The 19232-nt window shown below is 47.4% G+C and overlaps 2 long non-coding RNA genes across 4 annotated transcripts in view; both read right to left on the bottom strand.

Moving 5' to 3' along the window:
* The window catches only part of LOC116662025, a 60045-nt gene extending 45378 nt beyond the window's left edge, over nucleotides 1-14667 (bottom strand). For both annotated transcript variants that reach the window (XR_004318003.1, XR_004318004.1), the window contains exon 1: nucleotides 14586-14667. This is a non-coding gene — a long non-coding RNA (uncharacterized LOC116662025). The remainder of the gene's footprint in view (nucleotides 1-14585) is intronic.
* A 4249-nt stretch (nucleotides 14668-18916) lies between these two features.
* LOC116662026 overlaps nucleotides 18917-19232 on the bottom strand; it is a 118682-nt gene continuing 118366 nt past the window's right edge. For both annotated transcript variants that reach the window (XR_004318005.1, XR_004318006.1), the window contains exon 3: nucleotides 18917-19034. This is a non-coding gene — a long non-coding RNA (uncharacterized LOC116662026). The remainder of the gene's footprint in view (nucleotides 19035-19232) is intronic.

Genomic DNA, 19232 nt, shown 5'->3' with positions numbered 1-19232 from the left:
GCATACATAGAGGCCATTGTGAAACTCCCTCCGCTACACCAAATAGTGGCTAGAGGGCTACCCTCAGAGTTAAACTGGTCCGATGTGCATAGAATGGGTGTGATTTGTTATCTGTGGTGTGAAGCCCCGCCTCTTAACTCTCCAAACTCCCGTTTCCCGTCTGTAAAATAGGGCTGCATTTCTAATCTCAGAGAGGCATAAAAGAGGATGTTGCTTGCCGAATACGAAACATAGAGCCTTCAGTAACCAGTTACGACTAACTAGGCAAGGTGTCCTCTCTGCTAGGAGGGCGCCCTCGTTTCGGCTTCTCTGAGAGATGTTTCTTAAAGTCACTGTAATGGATGCTGTGATATGCCACCCACATTCCTCTGGAGGACCCCAGGACTGACTCCCCAAGCTGCTGAGAGAGAGCTGCTGGCAGGAAGGCCTCATCTGTCTGCCTCTGCAGGGATGGGCTCAGCTGCAGAGAGCTGCCTTTTCCCAGGTCGACTCCCCCTGCATCCAATGGCTGACATCTAGGGGTACACAGGCCCAGGGCCCTCACCCCAAATGGGACAACTCTGAAAGGCCATCTCAGCTCCTGAGCCCCCCAGGCGTTGGCTGAGGCTTCTCAGTTGTGCGCATCACAGCCTGAGTTCCTTCCGGCTTCCCTCACTCCCTCACTGGCGTTCACGCCAACAGCTCTCCTCCATAAATTTTGGCTTGTCTTATGCCCACTCCTCTCGGGGTCTGCTTCCCGGGTACCTCAACCTGCAGCAACCATCCCACTACCTCCTTCCATTTCTACCCTCAACATATTGATCAGGATTCTTTGGGTCGCAGGCTTAGGCAAAAAGGACAATGTGTTGGGTCACAGGATCCCTGGAAAGTAAAAAGGTAGGAAAAATGGAAACCACCAGGTCTCCGTATTGGAGACTTGAATGCCACTGAGATGCCTTCCTTTGCGCGTGCCTCAGACTCCCCATGAATGTGTTACTCTCTCTTATGTTCCCATTCAGAGCTTCTGAATTTTCCAGGCTTAAGATGGATTTTTTGCTTTTTGTTTTTTGCTCTTTTTTTGAGAAAAACTGACTCCTCTCTAGCTTGGAGAACCCCAGAGAAGAGTTCTAATTTGGCCTGTCTTGGGTCAGGCACCACTCTGAACCAATTAGCAGTACCCAGTGACCAGAACAAAAAGTGGTCAGTCCCCTGGGAACCACCAGCTTTGAGGGGACAGTTGACAGAGGCACAGGAGGAAGGAGTTTGGCAGATAAAGCAAAAGGCGTCCACGTGTAGGGAATGTTGTCATATTTTTTGGTTGCCCGGCATCAGAACCCTTTGTCTAAATCTAGGCAGGAGGCAGAGCCCCCCACTGTCACTTGGAGCAGCTAAATATGCGGGGCACTCCCTGCGACAGATGCCCTCGGGACTCATGGCTCCTGAGGGTGCCAGTGTAAGCACGTGTGACTCTCCGTACAGGGTACACTGGAAGGACAGGGAAATTGACATCCCCCGGAGGGTTAAGGTCACACTCAACCAACAACAGATGGGAACTGATGGATTAAAACTCCAGTTTCCTCACCCCTCAGGTGGGACAACTCCAAGAGGGTCTATACTGCTGCCCAGAGGTTCCCGAGACGACTGAACATCAGTGGCCCACAGCAGGCACTTCCCTTTTCCTATCTCAACCCATCACTTCCCTCCTGGTGCTTCCTGGGCTCACTCCCCAGGAAAATACTTGCACTCAAATCCTCATCTCAGGATTTTCCTCTGTGGAAACCCAAACTAAGTCACATGCCTTTCCAACATTCCTCGTGGTTGGCCATGTGCACTGAGGCTTGGCCAGTCAGATCCACTTGCCATAGATTTGAATCTGGAGCCAGAAGACAGTGGAGACTTCTTTCTGGCAGCAGCCATGGTGGCTGCGACATCCAGTTTCCGGCAGATACCAGCGAGCCAAGGAGTGGAGTGTGTGTCATGTGTTGGCAGGACCAGCTGGTGTTCTCTCCGGCCTGGGTCTGGTTCCCCAGCTGCCCTCTGGTCCTACCTGCTTCCCGAGGCTAGCTCATCAGCTTTACCAGCAACCTGGTGAATGAACCATCTAATATCGCTTCAACAATTCCTTTAATGCTCCAATTAAGCCAGACTTCATTCTAAACAGCAAGCCACAGTCAAGTAATGTGGCTGCCCGTATCATTTGCTCATAAGCAGAGAATGTGATCGTCAGGCTGGCGGGAATGTTTGGCATCACACTGCATTAGTCTGATTAGTCATCCCGGTTTGTAGACGTAAGTCTCTGTTGAGCTGGGCGAGTGAGCCAATCCATTCTCGGGGGGCCGAGAGCATCCGGTTTCTCGGGCTGCCAGGTGGAGAAGCTGACTGCCGCCAGCGGTGGATTCCCCAGAACGCCACCTCAGAGGAGGGCGGGCAGACATCACGCCTCCGTGTCCCTCAAATCAAGGCTTTTCTAAGCTTTCCACCTGTCACCAAATCAGACTCACACGCGACCTTCCCTTTTCAGAGCAAGACAGCAAGTGCAGTGAGCTGGGGAAGGCGCCAGTAGGAAAAACTTTCTGAGGATACTCTGCGCAGAGGAGAGGAAGGATGGAAAGCGAAATGTGCAGCTTTGAGCGACCGCTGAAACCTCCTTAGTGTGGTGCGGAGGGAAAAAAGGAAAATATTTTCTTACTCTTCTTTCTTCTTCCTGGTCTTGATAAAATTAATGTTGCTAAGTGCCAGTCTCCTCTGAATGTGTGCAGGAGACACATTACAGTAGAATAGAATAGTGTAAAATAGGAGAAAATTGGGTAGGAGAGGGTAGACTCGGGTAGGAGGACTCAGATAAGGTTAGGGCAAGGTTGGGTAGGGGAGGCTAGGACACACTAGGATAACATAAACTGACCTCACTACAGGCAAACAAAACCATCTCGCGTAGTGGTTCCCGCACCAGCCCTCCTTTTCTCCCATGAAACAAACGCCCAGCAGCTTTACCTCCAGTAAAGAGGGTGAAAATAAACAACAAGAAAGTTCCCCGGTTGCTTCAGAGTGACTTTAGGGGCTGAGTCAGAAAGGCCCTGCTTGGCTGAAGCTCCATTTACACACTGACACCCTCCGCTCTTGTTAATATTTGCACTGAACAAGCCATTTTCTGGACTGACATTTTGCATCTAGTTAAATGCCAACAAATCCGGAGAGATGCAGCTTTGACCTGCGGTTCTGCCCTTTGGACGAGCGTCAGATGCTGTGGTACTTTCATTCTAATTTCTGATATTCCACATTTTGGATTCTTTCACTTCAGATTTTTTTTTTTTTAAACTGGATGAAATGCTTCAGACTTAATATTATCTCTGCTGCATATTTAATTGAGAGATGTTGTTAAAAAGGCATTTGGCTTAAATGATCTAAGTGTATGCGTCGGTATCTCTTTTCTGACAGTGAAGTGGCTTTGAATGATTTTTGGTATTATGAGGGAATTACAGAAAAATTCGCCCTCAAATGTTAAATGCAGTATTTTTTTAGAGCTCTTGGCTTTGCTGAATGCCAGGGAGTAAGGGCTCCTGAATATTACATTAAAGTCTAGGGGCAGGCTGTGGGGTAGTGATGAAGTTACCGGGGGTATGGAGTGATACACTCTGGAGGAAAACAAAGTTTAAACCTGGTGCCCTTCACCTCGTCATCTCTGAGATGAGGACAATGAGGCATCCTTTCTGCCTCTCCAGGCTGCTCCGTGGCTGCGAGGCAGGGATGAGGGGGTGACTGCATTGCAGGCCCGTGTCTTCCCCTGAGCCCTGCTCGTGGCTCTGAGCCCACACCCTGGGACCGACCATAGCTGAGAGCCAGCCGGCATGGACAGTTGGCCCAAGCTCGGCCCCTTCTCAACACTTTGGCCTCAGGACCCATGGAGTTGTAGTTGGTTTCCTCAGTTGAATGCTTGATCTGGGAAGTGATGAACAGCTGGTCTTATGTGGAAGGAGGGTCTGCCGGGCAGAAGTGTGTGGCCTGGGGGACGAGGGGGCCCTGACCCCGGCTCCTAACCTCCCAGCTTTTAGCTGTCGTTTCTCCTAAGACCTGCCTGCGCTGTGTGCCCTGGGGTCTCTGAACTACCCCAGCTTCCTTATCTGAAGCCCTTTTTTTGGCTAGCTCTTGGAGGCTTCCGTTTTCTGAAATCAAGCAATCATTGCTTACACTGGTGGTCCTCTGAATTCCAGGAGAATTGGGGACCCAATTGCTCTAAAGAGGGGCCTATTTTCCCAGCAACTTTTATTCTAAAATAAGAGCTATGTCTTCATTAAAAGACGAAAAGGTCTTTTTTTTTTTGGCAGATACTAATATATGTAATAAACAAGTTCAAACTGTATAGCACAGTGAACCATATTCAATATCTTGTAGTAATTTCTGGTGAAAAAGAATATGAAAACAAATATATGTATGTTCCTATATGACTGAAGTACCGTGCTGTACACCAGAAATTGACACAACATTGTAAACTGACTATACTTCAATAAAAATATATTTTAAAAAAAGACGAAAAGGATTGGCAATAGTAGACTGAGTTTCATGTATCTGGGGTCATTAAACTTTAGAATTATGCTCAAGCCCTAGAATTCAGGTTTTTGAAGTTCATGAACAGTATGGAAATTAACCCTTTCAATGTTTTTTTTTCTTTTCTTCGTTCCGAAGAATTTCTCCCATGTTTACATTCTCCAAGCTCCACATCCATAGGTTCTTCAGCCTGACGTCCTACCCTATTCATTCAGTCACTCAACAAACCTTATGTGTCTATGAGTTACCCGGTATTTTACCATGTACTGTGGATTCAGAGATTAATAGGACAGTTTCTTCCCTGTGAGGAACTCAGCTGTTGGGTGAGATGGACAGGAAATGGATGAGTCGAGCAGGATAGAAGGGCTCTGGGTGAGGTGGTTACAAGGGCTCCAGAGAAGGCGTGAAGCGTGGACAAAGGTGGGTCCTTTGTACCTCCAGGAAGTGAGGCTTGAGCTGAGCCTTGATGGCTAAGCCTATCAGTTCAGATCCTCAGGGAAGCAGACACTGAGATGGAAGTAGACACCTGTGAAGGCTCAGCGGGGAGCCCTTTAGGCTTCTCTGTGATCTTTTGTGATGCACGAGTCCACATGGGCACACACACGTGAACATAAGCACACACAGACTGACACACTCATCGCACACACAGGCACAATCACTCATACACATACACGTGCCCACTCGCAGATGCAGACCTGCAGGCATGCACACGCACGCAGACCTGTGCACGTACGCACATGCGTAAAATCAGTTTCATTACTAAACAGGAACATCTCCCCCATGAGTCAAAGTAGCACACCGCGCTCAGGACTAGGCATAGTTTCCTTCCTGGGAGAGCTGACTGGTTTCCCCTGAGGAAATGATTTGGGAAAATGCTGCCTTCAAACATCAGGACATTCTTGAGGGGAAATGTCTTGTACAGACATTTGTTTTCTTGACATAGAGACAAGTGAAGCCTCCTCCTCTCCCCACCTTGGCTCCTCTACCTAGGAGTCTACACAGGGACTCACAGGGCTCCGCCATCAGCCAGAGTGGGTGGCTGTCCCACAGACAAAGACCTGGGCCATTGAGTGTCCTCCAGTGGGGTCCACGTAGTAATCAGGACCCTCTTCTAGCTCCTCCCCTCCCTTGTTCTGCTTAGGACTATTTCGGACTTGGATGTTCTGAGGCCCCCTCTCAAGGGACTTCTCAGATACAGTCAGGAGGGATGCTCTGACGACTGTTGTCTATGGTAAAGGGATGCACGCACTTGTCATCTGCAGTAGAAGAACCTGGGCCAAATGCCAGGGAGAACTGGAAACAAGGGACAGAGAAGGTTGTCCTCAAGCTTCTGGGCGAGAGAGAGAGAGAAAGAGAGAAGAAAACAGACTTCTGGAATTAATCAAAAGAGAGCTAGAAAACGTGGATGGAACAGAAAAGCCCCAAGCCAAGCGTGGAGAGGCGACAGGCCTCTCTCAGACCAAGGACTCTGTAGCCAAGTGTTGAACCCCAAACGTGGACCCGACAGAGTTGTCAGTCAAAAGAAACGGCTTGGCCACTGTCTCGTAGTTTGCTGCACTTTGAACAATAGATCGGAGGGTCTGGAGTAGCTACCTTTCTGGGCCTGGAACATAAACACAGCCGCAAAGGCCCAGGGCCAGGCTGGCAAGGGGCCTCTCCCTGGGGAGAGCAGACCACCCACATTATATGGGAGACCACTTTAGGCTTCTGCAGGAGGCCTTTTGATGTGTCTATTATACCGAAGATAGTGTTTTGAGGTTCCCAAATGTTTATTTTGTTGGCTGTCATGTCAAAGACAAACAGCAGGAGAGAGAAAAACTGTTTTAACTCAAGTAATAGCAAAAGACTAAAAATGAAATCAATTCAGTGTAATTAACAAGAATTGATCATGTCTCCCCATCTCCTGCTAACTGTTGAAAGAAAGAGAAAAAAAGAGAGGGAGAGAGGGAGAGGAAAGGGGGAAGAGGGGAGGAGGGAGACAAGGAGGGAGGGAAGATGAGAGGGAAGGAAAGAGAGAGGAAGGGAAGGTGGGAGAGAGGGACGGGAATGAGAACAATCAACATCATCCTCTTTGGTGCGTATTAAAAATAACACAGGACATTTTCCTATGCCTGTTAAAAATCCCTTTTCCCATTTGTGTTGGATATGTGGTCCTCCTGGTCTAGTGTTTTATTCTCACTTTTGATAAAGACATGGTACAAAGATAAAATGTTTTTGTAACTAAAGCAAAAACAAAAGCAAGGAGGAAAAAAACAGTGCAGGTGCAGAGATAAAGGGGTACTGATCTCCACTCTTAGTAGTGGGGGCCATGAAAATGGGTGGGTACTGTGGCTAACTGGTGTACGTCAGCACTGTCTGGAGGCGGCAGCCACCATTTAGCTTGGATCTGACTTTATAAGAGATGCTGAAAATGCCGAGTTTTATGTGAAATCTCCAACCTTTAAAATATCGGATCAATGTTTTAGACCCATTGCAGGCTACACGCATATTGGAGACTTCTGGTTTGTCACCTACGCCCTAAAAGGACAACTGAAACATAAGAACTAAAATGTACCCTTCATTCTTCTCTTCAAATCTTCCACTGTCCTGCCCAGATGCTTTGGGCATTAGGAGCAAAGAGACAGGCTGGTGTTTTAGAGTCCAGCACAATCAGGATCTTTAAGTTGAGGAAAATGAGCAGAGTTGTTGTTTTTAATGCTGTAGCCGTTTTAAAATATGTTCCCCCAATTCTTTGGCACTTCTTCCATTGAGAGGTAGAGTCTGTGTCCTCGTCTCCTGAATCTGCGTGGGCTCTGGGACTGCATTGGCCGATCGATTACCAAGAGAGTGGTGCTATGAGATCTCTAGGCTGGGTTATCAAAGGCCACACAGCTTCTACCTGACTCCTTTGGAATGCTTCTCCATTGGAAAGCGTCTTTGAAACGTTCAGCTTCTGGCACTCCTGCTCAAGACATTCTTGGAACTCAGTCACGATGCTGAGAGAATCCCAAGCCACCTGGAGAGGTCACCTGGAGGTGCTCGGGTAGACAGTCTGAGCTCCTGTCAATCACCAGCGCCGTGAGCGTGCCATCTTGGATGTCCAGCCCAGCTGAGGTCCTGGAAGACTTCAGCCCCAGCTACTATCTGGATTTGAGGGCTTGAGAGACTCCAAGTGAGGACCATCCCGCTGAGTCCAGTCAACTCACGGAAACCAAGAGACAGTGACAATTGTTGTTTTAAGCCACCGGGTCTTAGAGTGCTTTGTTGCCCAGAGACAGGAGCTGGAACAAGCATGAGGAGCTAAAATGCGATCCGCCTAGCGCTGCAGACTCATTTATTGTTCAGCTCCTTGGTATTTGTGGTGGTGGTTGCCCCATTTCTCATGGAGCTGGACAGGGGAGGGAGGCGCTCCGAGGGAAACCTCAGAGAGCTGGGATGGCTGCCAAGCGGACTGTGGGAGCCCCGGCTCAGAGTGGCCTCCACGTGAGGCAATTAAAATGTGCAATTTAACCTTTAAGAAAAGAGCCTGACTTTACCTTTGCATCCTGGAGATTTGGGATGCAGATGGCCTGTCAAATCCCTTCCTCTACCGGGCCCTGATCACATTTCTGTCTTATGTTTGGACACAGGACTCAGACTGTGTACACACGGAGCACAGGGTCTGAAGCCAGGAACACAGAGCAGTTTGGCACTGGTGTTTCTCTTCTTCGGAAAAAAAAAAAAATGACAGGGAAAATGAAGAAAGAAAGATAGATAAGAAAGAAGAAAAGAGGGAAGAGAGAGAAGGAAGGAGGGAGGGAGGGAGGGGAGGAGGAAGGAAGGAAAGGAGGATGGAAGCAGGGAGGGAGGGAGAGAAGCCGAATGGCGAGGTAGCACTACGTTTTTATTTCCTGCTTTACTGAGTGAGGCATTCCGTTCATCAGAAGCAGATGTACCGCATCACATCGAAGTCTGCCTAGGCAGGAAGCATTGGTTGAATTTACCCAGGTCACGGCAAATATGTTGTCATTCAGCATGTGGAACTGTTTGAACTTACAAGGAGTAACCCAGCAACAGCCATCACCCCACGTGTCCGCTGTGCATTGATGCTACCAACGCAACGGGAAGGGAGGCTCATAATTTCAGAAGGTGAAAAAAAATTGGATTCTGATGTTTCACCTCCACCTGTGAATGAGCAGAGAGGCCAGCTGAATACACAAATTCTTGGGGCCCGTGGGGGTGGGGGGTGAGGAGAAAGATGCTGGTAAGAGCTCATCAACTCAGACCCCACTATTCCGAAATTTGTATTTATTTCTTCGTCATGCAGAACCAGAATGGACATTAATCTTGGCACTATCCTTGGGGAGAAAAATCATTCATAATAATACAACAATAATGTATAACACTTGCTGAGTTCTGACTCTGAATGAGGGAGTGGAGTGCTTTATATGGATGTCTCATTTAATCTTCAAAGCAACCCTGTGAGGAAGGTCTTAGTTTCTCCATCTTATAGGTGATGCTCTTGAGGCACAGAGAGGTTAAGACTTGCCTAAGGTCACACAGCTAGAGCCTGAAACATGCGTTCTCAGTTGCATTTGGAAAGGCAACTCCCAGCTCAGTCAAGAATTCAAATTGCTTCTAAGGATGCAAAAATCATTTTAATAGTACCCATTTCTGTTCTTAAAAAAAGAAAGTGACCTCGGCGATGATTCGTATCCATTCATTAAGTCATAGCTGCTTCTTGACCATCCAGTTAGTCCTTATTGCATTCACGTGGAACGAAGAAAACATCGCGTTTTCAAAAAGACCCCCGGATTCAGACTTTCCACGCTGTTAGATCGGCTTCCCCATTATTATTCCATCACTGAGGTTCTCCAAGGCCTCGGAGACTAGACTAATCACAGCTGCGTTGGAGGGGATCACCAGGGATGGGATGTTTTAAAGCGCCATCTAGATCGGCAATCAGGGGCCAGCCCGTGTCATCAGTTGCCGACTCCCAGAGCAGAGCAGCGATGGGATGAGAGCCCTCGACTTCCACTTCTGTTGATGGGCACAGTTGGTGGCCTCTGGGGGTTGGATGGGACCCAGCAGCTGAAGAGAGATGCTTTGAGCTGGAAGCAGCTGATTCATCTCATATATGAGGAGCTGAAGGAGAATGTGGCAAAGAATGGAGGTATTGGGGGTCCTACGTTTGGCTCAGACCAGAGCTGTTCTTGGGTTATAAAATGTCCCTGGGCCTGAGTTCGGGGCAGGTGTGGAGGGAGGAAGATGGCTCCCTTGCCGTCTTGGGGAACAGATGGCAGGGCCTTCCCTTCAAGCAGCCGGCCTGTCAGCTGACGCTAAAACCTCCCAGCTCTCAGCCCCCGGCAGGGTGGGCAGGCTGAGGCTACCTGGGGTTTTAACCCAATTCCCACCCACCCCTCCAACTACGTAAAAAGGCAGGGAGTTGCATTTTCCTTTACAAATCAAACAAACCAAAACATACCCAAAACACTTTCAGAAAAGGGGATAGGAGAGAAGTTACCGGCAAGCTGCAAAAGTTTTCCCTTTAACCATTTGACTCTGGGTAGAAAAGAGAAAAGTCTAGATTCCCGGAGCTTTATGGTATTGTGGATCATTGATTTGGGGGTCTAGTGTCCCCACATAGATTTTTTCTGGAGAGAATAAAAGGCCATGTTTTCATGGGAAACCTCCTCATTTTAAGTTGGCTCAATTATGAAAATTTGAAAAGCCATGTGGGCCAAACAAAACACACCCAAGAACCTCATTTGGTTCATAGGCCTCTAGTTTGCAACCGTGGGAGAACCCTTGCCTCTTGCAGAGATGGGGAAGCTGAGGCGGAGAGACTGTGACCTTGAGGAGCAGCAGACGGCTTGCAAGAGCTGCGCCTGCCGCAGGCACGATCAGTGCCCCACCATCTCCCCACCCACCTGCACAATTCCATGGGCCCCCTTCCCCCCAGGAGCCAGTGTCTGCAGCTCTGTGCCTAAGAGTTCTTTCCAAACTGCAAAAAGACACGTTGTCTGTACAAGCTGGAAGAACTGAAGAGTAACATCCCCCAGGAGCGGCTCTCAACCACTGACTCTGGGAGTTGGCATACAAATGCCCCGGCTCCCTTGCCTCTTGGGTGGGAAAACTCTGAGATGTGTGTTCTACGCCTTTCCCAGAGTGACTCCAGGGTATTGAGATCCAGTTACTCACTGTAGTGGCTGGATTAATAATGTCCTCATTACTGGCTGCCTTTCCCTCCTTGCCTTGCTGCCCCATGTCTCCACCAAGGTTTCCTGCACTTCCCAAATAAGCTAGTTCTGCTTGAATCCTGTACTCAGGGTCTGCCTCAGGGAGAACCTCAACTTAGCTCAGGTCTGAATAGCTGTGTTCTGTACAAAGAAGAGAGTGCCTCTGTCTGGGGTGTCCTCAGATGTAAATATTGTAATTACGGGCATGAGATCTTTCTCCATGCAGAGTGAGGTTCTCTATGACCACTTCGAGAACGCTGGGCCGTATTAAGGGCACCTGTTGGTTCCAGGCGGGCAGAGGGAATAAGACAATGGAGACTGTCTACACCTCTCCGTAGCCCGGGGAAAGGCTATGCCTAGAACGAAAGATGCTGTATAAGTGCATTCGGAAAACTAGAACCTGTCGGCCTGCCCCAGCGCAAATAATTACTAGGTCCATGTCTCTGAAAATCACCTAAGTGCAAAATAATGAGCATGCCATTTCTATTTAATAATAATTTTATTAAAAGTAAAGTTCAATTCAGTGATGGGAAGAAGCCAGAGAAATTACTTTCCCATCTCTTTCTTTTTCCCTTTTCCCTCCCTCCTCCCTCCTCCCCTTTGCTCTCTCCTTCCCAGTCCCTGCAGGCCTGAGAGGCAGCAACCAGCTGGATGACACCACAGTGCTGGAATCACCGTTTAACTCATTCTTGCCAAGTGAGGATGGGGCAACAGAAAGTCCTAATTGTGAATTTTCTCACGCATCTTCTGACTTAAGGGGGCAATGATAAAGCCTATTGACAAAGTCTTACCCTTTGCTATGCTGTGGGCCCCTTTGACATCTGGTGACGCCTACAGACCTTTTCTCAGAATAACAGCTTTAAGTACAGAAAATAAAATACAGCAAATCAAAAAGAAAACCAATTACATTGAAATGCAGTTATAAAAATATTTTTAAAAACCCAGAGAGGTGATAAATGCACATTTATTAATGCATTAAATATGATCTAGTGGCAGGTCTAATAACGACCATAATTTCCAAGTAGTGCTGAACATATTTCAAGATACCTGCAACAACTATATCACGTGATAGAAAAATATCTATGATTTCTCTTGGTGATAAACTCATAGATACTATTAATATAACTGGGCACTTGCTGAACTGCAATCAGAGGTTAGTGAAAAAAATTATATGATTTTTTCCCATCCAAATTGACAAACCCCCTTGGGGGCCCAATGACCCAATAACTAACCCCCCAGATATGAGGCACAGGGTGGAGAAAGCCATTCCTTTTTTTGCCTTCTAGTTTCTAGGGGAGATGTGAGGCTTTCAACTTTGTGGAAAATTGCTGTTATCCCTGCAGCCACATTCTTAGTGACTATTTACGAACACCTACTGTGTTTCAGGCACCTTATTTACTTAAAAAAAATATATTTAGACCTTCAGGTACAGGATGCTGGTTAATCCTCCTCCTTGGTTCATAGCACATAATGAACCCTGGACCATGGGAGTCCCTGCTTGTGTCTCAGTCCCTCCTTCTCTCCCCGCATCGTCTCCAATCCTCACTTTCATTCCCCTCCCTCTCCAGGCATCCTTCTCTGATCCGTGCTTGGTAGGCACCTTTATGCATGCATGCGGCTGGGTCAAATAGGCCAGGTGTTTTTATGAGCGGGTTTTTAGTTTACATGACCAGTATCGTGTTATGAGTCGTGGAGACCTCTCGCTGCTGCTATGTATGGGTTTTGAATGCTGCTTCTTACTGCTGCGTGGTACTTCATCATGGCCATCCTTTCCTTAGCCATTCCCTTAAGGATGGACGCCAGGTTGTGTCCAACTTTCCTCCAAGTTGTCCCCAACAACAGCTCAATAGTGAGCCTCCTTATAAAGATGTCCTTCTGAACCTGTGCATGGGACAATTCCTCTGAGCTCTGCACCTGGGGGAGGGGGTCACAGTGCATATGCCAATTCCATTGTACTAAGCCAATCAGATTCCTTCTCAGAAAAGCTACCGCAGTTTACACAGCCACCAGCTGTGCCTGAGAGCGTCCCTCTCCTTACATCTTCACCAACACTTGAGAGATTTGCCTTTCTCATGCTGGCCATCTGAGTGGTTGGTTACAAGGATTAGGCTCTTTCCACACCATAGCAGATGTTTTGGGTGCTCCAAGTCCCACCTCCTCGGAGCACTTCTGACATCTGCCCCAGCAGTGATGGGTCAATCTGTCTGAGTTCACATCCTGAAATCGTGTCTCATCTCAAATATGCAGCATGCCTCTCTCCATTTTTTTTCTGCCTCAAGGCCTTCATATAGGCCTGGGAACTCACTCAGCCTGGAAGCAAAGCCCAGAGATGTAGAGGAAAGAACTCTACTGAGGGCAGATGCTCAACTCAACTAATGGAGAATAAAACCCCAGCCTCCCGTGTTCCCAGCAGACAATTCTAAGAGGAATCCTACGTTTCTTGGGGGTCCTGGTGGAATCCAGCCTCCAATTTCCTACATTACCGACCTCAGGAATTCATTCTAATTATGGCATTTCCTCCTTCCCCTGTTTCTCTGTCTTTCTGCTGCCTCACTCCCCAGAGCAGTCATGAACCAATCAGGACAGCTGGGACTTAGTGGATAAATACCCCAGCTCCCTCACCCCTCAGATAGATGAACTCTAAGATGTAATTTCTACATTGTCTTCCAGGGTTCCCTAATGGTATTATGCTCCTCTTGCACGTAGTGATAACTGGCTTGATAACATACCCTTTACTGGCTGCCTTCCTTTCCTAGTTTCACTTCCACTGATGGTTAATTTTATGTGTCAACTTGGCAAGGTCATGGTACCCAGTTTTTGGTCAAACACCAGTCTAGGTGTTGGTGTGAAGGTATACTTTAGATGTGATTAGTAGTTAAATCAGTAGACTTTGAGTAAAGCAGATTACCCTCCAGAGTATGAACAGGCCTCCAATCAGTTGAAGTCCTTAAGAGAGAAAAAAAAAAAGGCTGACCTCCCCCAGAGCAATACAGAGTTCTACATCTGTATGGCCTTCAGACTCAAACTGTAACATCAGCTCTTTCCTGGGCCTCCTGCCAGCATGCCCTACAGATTTCAGACTTGCCAGCCCCGGAAATTGGGTGAGCCAATTCTTTAAATCCCGCCCTGATCACTGCACACACACACACACACACACACACCCCCTACTGGCTGGCTCAGCTTTCTAGAGAGCCCTAACTAATATACTTCCTCATTCTCTTATTTGTCTTTCCCAAATAAACCACTTACATTCAAATCCTTGTCTCAGGATCTGCTGGTAGGGGAACCCAAATTATGACAGGCCATTTGCCAATCCATGGGCTTGATGGTCATATCTATCATCAGTATGGATCATAGGAGAGGAGAATGCACACCAACACTCTGGGTAGCCATTGAGGGCCACCAGGTTGGTTCCCCAGCAATGGTGTGGACACCAGAACTCACGGCCTCCTCTACCATAAAACTTCCCACCAGAACTCTGTCATTAATGCAACTTAACAACAACTAACTTCCAGTTTCTGAATGTCTCCATTTATATTTCGAAGAGAGAGAACCTGGCTCAGTTTTGAGCATGTGTTTGCCCTTGTCCCAGGCAGTTATGGTCAGGACACTGGAGTCATGTAGGAAAAAACATGGCTGCCGAGCATGTTGAAAGCAAACTCTGTGCATGAGGTGGGCGAATTTTAGAGAATGGGGACTGGACAGACACACCCATAAGCATCTACTACATGGATGTTAAAGCTTCTCGCCAATTCTAAAACACAGTGTTATTAGCAATTATAATGATAAAGAACATGAATGAGGCTATGCAAATGAGTTTGCTTATGGGTAAATTCGCATCCTTATAAATGTGAAAGTACAACTCACGGTGAGGATGAACTTGTTGTCCGGAAAGAAAATCACGGCAGATTTCATCCAAGGGAGGGGCCTCCACATATTTGGGCTTCCTGCAGGTGAAGAGAATTTAGCATATGGAATGAAAAGTGAGCAGAATATTCCCTCTGCGTGTGGAGAAAATATTATAAATACATCTTAGTTGGGCAATAAGATGAGGACATTTTGTAGGTCTGGGCTTCTATCCCCGCACTCTCTTGTTGTACAATGTATCAATTACATCTAGAACCCCCTGCACACAAAATCACGCAGCCATGGTCTTTCTCCTCTGCCCACCATGGTGTGGGTATCCTCCTTTGATGGTGCCCATCACACTGTGACTCTGTAACAAGGTCAATAACTTATTTGGAAACTTGTGTAGTAGATTACATATCTTTAGACCTATAATGTCAGTGTCTCTCCCAGCATCCCATCTGCCATTATGGCCCTGAGGAAGGGGAGAAGCATTTGCTGTCTTGGGAAGCCCCAGACAGCTCCCTCACCCCTTCTACCAAGTGAGGACACAGCAAGAAGACGATCACCTGTGAAGTAGGAAGCAGGTCCTCACCAGACACTGAATCTGCCATCGCCTTGATCTTGGATGTCCAGCCCCAAGAACTGTGAGAAATTAATGTCTGTGGTCTATAATTCACCCTGTTCATAGCATTCCATTCTAGCAGTCCAAACGGATGAAGGCACCGGCAGAAGAATGCCAGCTGGGCTAACCTCAACTTCTGTCTGGAAGGCACAAAGCAATCTCTGGTGGCTTAAGTGACACCTCCTAACATCAATTAATCTGTTACAAAGATCAGGTATGAATGGTCCTCAAACACTAAGAGAGGGGAGGATGAAAAGGAAGGTTTTTAAAAAATCTCAAACTAATATCATGCCTTATAAGCCCATACAAGAGTTTACACAACCTAAAGAGGGTTGCCTTTCAAAGCAGGAGTCCTAGAAATGCCGAGAGCAATGGCAGCGTCATGACAATGAGTATAGAGCTTCCACTGGTGACTTCTCTGAAAGAAAAACAGTCACTTGAATGCCAGTATGTATGTATGTATGTATGTATGTATGTATGTATGTATGTATGTGTGTATGTACTTTCTTTCTTTTTAAAAAAATCACTCATTCATTTATTTATCTTGCTTAAAATGCAGGACCATACTTTTCATGTGATAAAAATAGATTAACTTTGCTTGATTAACGAGTCAGGGGACACATTGGAAAACAGCGGTTATTAGAAACCTGGCACCAAGCTTAACTAAAGATAGTCATGTTTGCTGCAAACAGATCGAACATTCAGTGGTTCCATACATTGCACAACGTATCCAGCGATGCCTCTCGGGACTTGACCTCTTTCTTGGGACCTTGCAACCAACAGATTTCCAAAGCAGTGGGACACAATATCTGTCCTGTTTTTCCCTGCCATGTCTAGATCGTGCCTTTTGCCTGGCCAGCCTTCCCCTTGCCCACGGGAGAACTATGAAGTGGTTGGGACCACTTCCATTTTCTGAAAGAAGCTGTTACCTGTTACTTGATTTCCAGAAAGGAGGAAGGAGTAGGGCTGGCCCTAAAGATAAGGCCACAGACTGAGAAGTACTAGAGAAAGAAGGAGAAAGTTCAGGCAAGGACCTGGTCAGGTTACTCATGACTGAAGACCGGGGCATGATGTCAGGGCTGTCTGTACTGGATGCCAGCGGGAACTTACACAAGTCAGAAGTTAAGAATTCGTGAGTGACTTGAAAACCATGTCAAATGGTTTAAGAACAAAGAATGCATAGGCTTACGAAATTGGGAAGTCCAGGGTGAGACAATCAGGGGTCGCTGGGTCCAGGCACTCGATGTCACCAGATTCTGGTGCCTTTCCTTTCAGCTGTTTCCCTCTGATTTTCAGGGAGGCTCTTTCTTTCTGGTGGTAGCTGTAGTCTTCTCACTTAAGAGCTCAGAATCTCTGTTGGAAACTTTTTTTTTTCTTTCTAATTATTTCTAGGGAAGTTTCCAGGATTATATCTCATTGACCTAGCTTGAGTCACATACCAAGTCTGACCCAGTCCCTCTGGCTAGAGGGATGGAATGCTCTGATTGGCCGTGTCTGGAGCTGGGGGTGACCTCATCCCCACCAGTCATAGTGAAGGAGACTGGGGGAGGAGTGATCTCCAAAATAGAATCCATGGACTCCCATTAGAAGAAAGGATAATGGATGCCGTATCCATTATCTGTTGCCATAATAATGCTGCATAACAAACCACCCTAAAATTCAGAGGCTTAGGATAATTCTTTAGACTTAAGCTCACGGAGGAGATCTGCCATAATTGGGCACTTTCTGGTCCAAATATTGGCAGAGGGAACAAAGGTTTTGAGGCAGGAGAGATCTTGGTGTGCTGGAGAAGCCAAACGATCAACGTTGGGGAGGGTGGGGATAGAAGGGAGGGGTTCACATTGAGAGGTTCACTACAGGCCTTTCAACACAAAGTGACTTTCTAGATTTAGGTCTTAGAAATTGCCCTCTACCTGCGGGGTAGAGAATTGGGTAATCGATTGGAGGAGACAAGAGAAGAAGTTGGGGTCTGGTTTTACAGTCAAGGCAAGCCACCAGTCGGGAAGCAGAGATGGTGTGAAGTGAACAGATTCTTAATGTATTTTGGAGGAAATAGGGTTGAGAGTTGCTGGCTGGGGGTGGTGAGGGGAGTGGTGGGCAGAAGCAGGGGCCCCTCTGATACTGGACACCAGCCTAAGTCAAAGAATGCCAGGGAAGCTGGTGGGTCAGAGGACTCTTGCACACTCCCGGGGGAGAATGGGATCATTAATTAGTTCATATTTGTCTGCATATTCTCACATAAAAGAGCCTTTATAATCCTCAAACGAAGCATGAAATTTTGAGCTGAAAGAGGCCATGTAGTGCAAATGAAGACGGGAATGGTCGGGATGGATGGACTGGGGTCATTAGTCAATTACAAGGAGCTGGAACGTACACGGTCAGCACCTCTCAGAGAGTGGGCACATGTGGTGGTCATGGAGAGTCTTTCAATGACCACCTTCCAGTCCAGCTGAGATGGGTTCTTTTATTTCAATCTGAAAATAAAAGCCCTTTCTGTGAAGGCAGTACGGTACCTATCATCAGGTTAATTTCTTCAAAAGAGAAAGAAGAACAAAAGGACAGATTGAAGGTCTCAGGCAGTTTATCAGAGTTATTCAAATTTCATCTAAACCTGGGGCAGCGTCAACAGTCTTCAGAGACGTTCTCCCAGCTGTGTGTGCTCTGGGGAGGAGGGATAAGATGGGGGGAGGGGTGCAGGGAGGCCTAGGGCAGACTGAGGGTAGCAAAAAATTCTTCCCAGGAAGCAATTCCAGTAGACCAAGATTAGATAGAAGTTTCGTCTTCTGGACATCTGATATTTGCCCCTCTCTTTTATCTGAATGTTCTTTTCCAGTTGCTCAGACAAAGCGTCAAAAATGATATTAAAATGCTAGTTAGGAAACATCACCCCCAACAAACCGTGTTCATCAAAATGTTAGTGCTCTCTCCGGGGGCCTTGCGTTCGGTTTGTCAACAAGCTGAAGCTGTTCAGCTGGGCCTCCGTGAGGCCCAGGAGCATGATTTAATTAATATCCTACCCATAATACCTTGCTGGGTTTATGCAAACAAAGCCCTGTCACTCCTCACCTTAGGATTTACCCTCTCCTTGATGCAAGCGTTTATTTACACACAGTTTGACCTCATGATGGTGTTCAGCAGATGTGGGTCTTACTTATTTGCATTGTTTTGTGACAGTTGCAAAATTCATTAGTGGCTCAGGGATAAATTCTCTGTGGACCGCCCCAAAGATAGGTGAAGTAAGAGGGTTCACACTAATTAATCCTGCCTCTTCAGCGATGCTGGATATTAATGATAACATAGTGCCCCTTTCAGAAACTGCCTGTATCCATTCAAAATCTTGTGGTCACAAGTGACAGAAAGTGACTTGGTTACCTTGCACAGAAGGGGATGTTATGGGATGCTACTGGGGGCTTAGAGCAGTGATGGAAGGCAGGAAATCTAGTCAGGAACCCAGATGGGCAGGCAGCAGGCACTCTAGAGGGACAGGCACCACTCCTGGGGCAAATGAATCTACTCGAAGTCCTCTTCTGGCTTTGTGTCACCCTGCTCGCCATTCAAGGTCCTCCCAGGAGATTAGGATGCCTGACTGCCCTTTGATAGATTAGGGCAGTGAAGGAGAGTGCTCATTGGCTTCCACAGGGAGTGGGCAGGCCCTCTGATTATTGCCCCACCCCCACCAGCCACAGGACACAACAGGAGAGAGGAAATTCCCCACGAGCAACACTTGCCTAGAAGAGGGGAGTGGTGGGCGTGGCCGCAGTGCAACAAGTCCAGCGGAGGGTGTGTGGTCCCTAAGCCAAGGCCAGCTCTGCAGACATCGAATGTTTTGCTGCAAAATGTTGTACCTAAGAAAAAAATGAGAGGAACAGGGATTAGTCCATTCACCAAAGAAGACTCAGGTCAGGATGGGGTGATGGCGTTTAAGCCCACCGTCTCCCTGGGAAGGCAAAAGCACAGTCGGGCTGAGGGCTTGTCCTCATTCCTCAGATCAACTTAGTTGCAAGGCGGGTGATGTGGGGACTGTCACCCCGCTTTACACTGGC

The sequence above is a fragment of the Camelus ferus genome, chromosome X (assembly GCF_009834535.1).
Source record: "Camelus ferus isolate YT-003-E chromosome X, BCGSAC_Cfer_1.0, whole genome shotgun sequence".
Lineage (NCBI taxonomy): Eukaryota > Metazoa > Chordata > Mammalia > Artiodactyla > Camelidae > Camelus > Camelus ferus.
The sequence above is the reverse complement of the archived record's forward strand: the minus strand, read 5'-3'. Positions and strand labels throughout refer to the sequence as shown.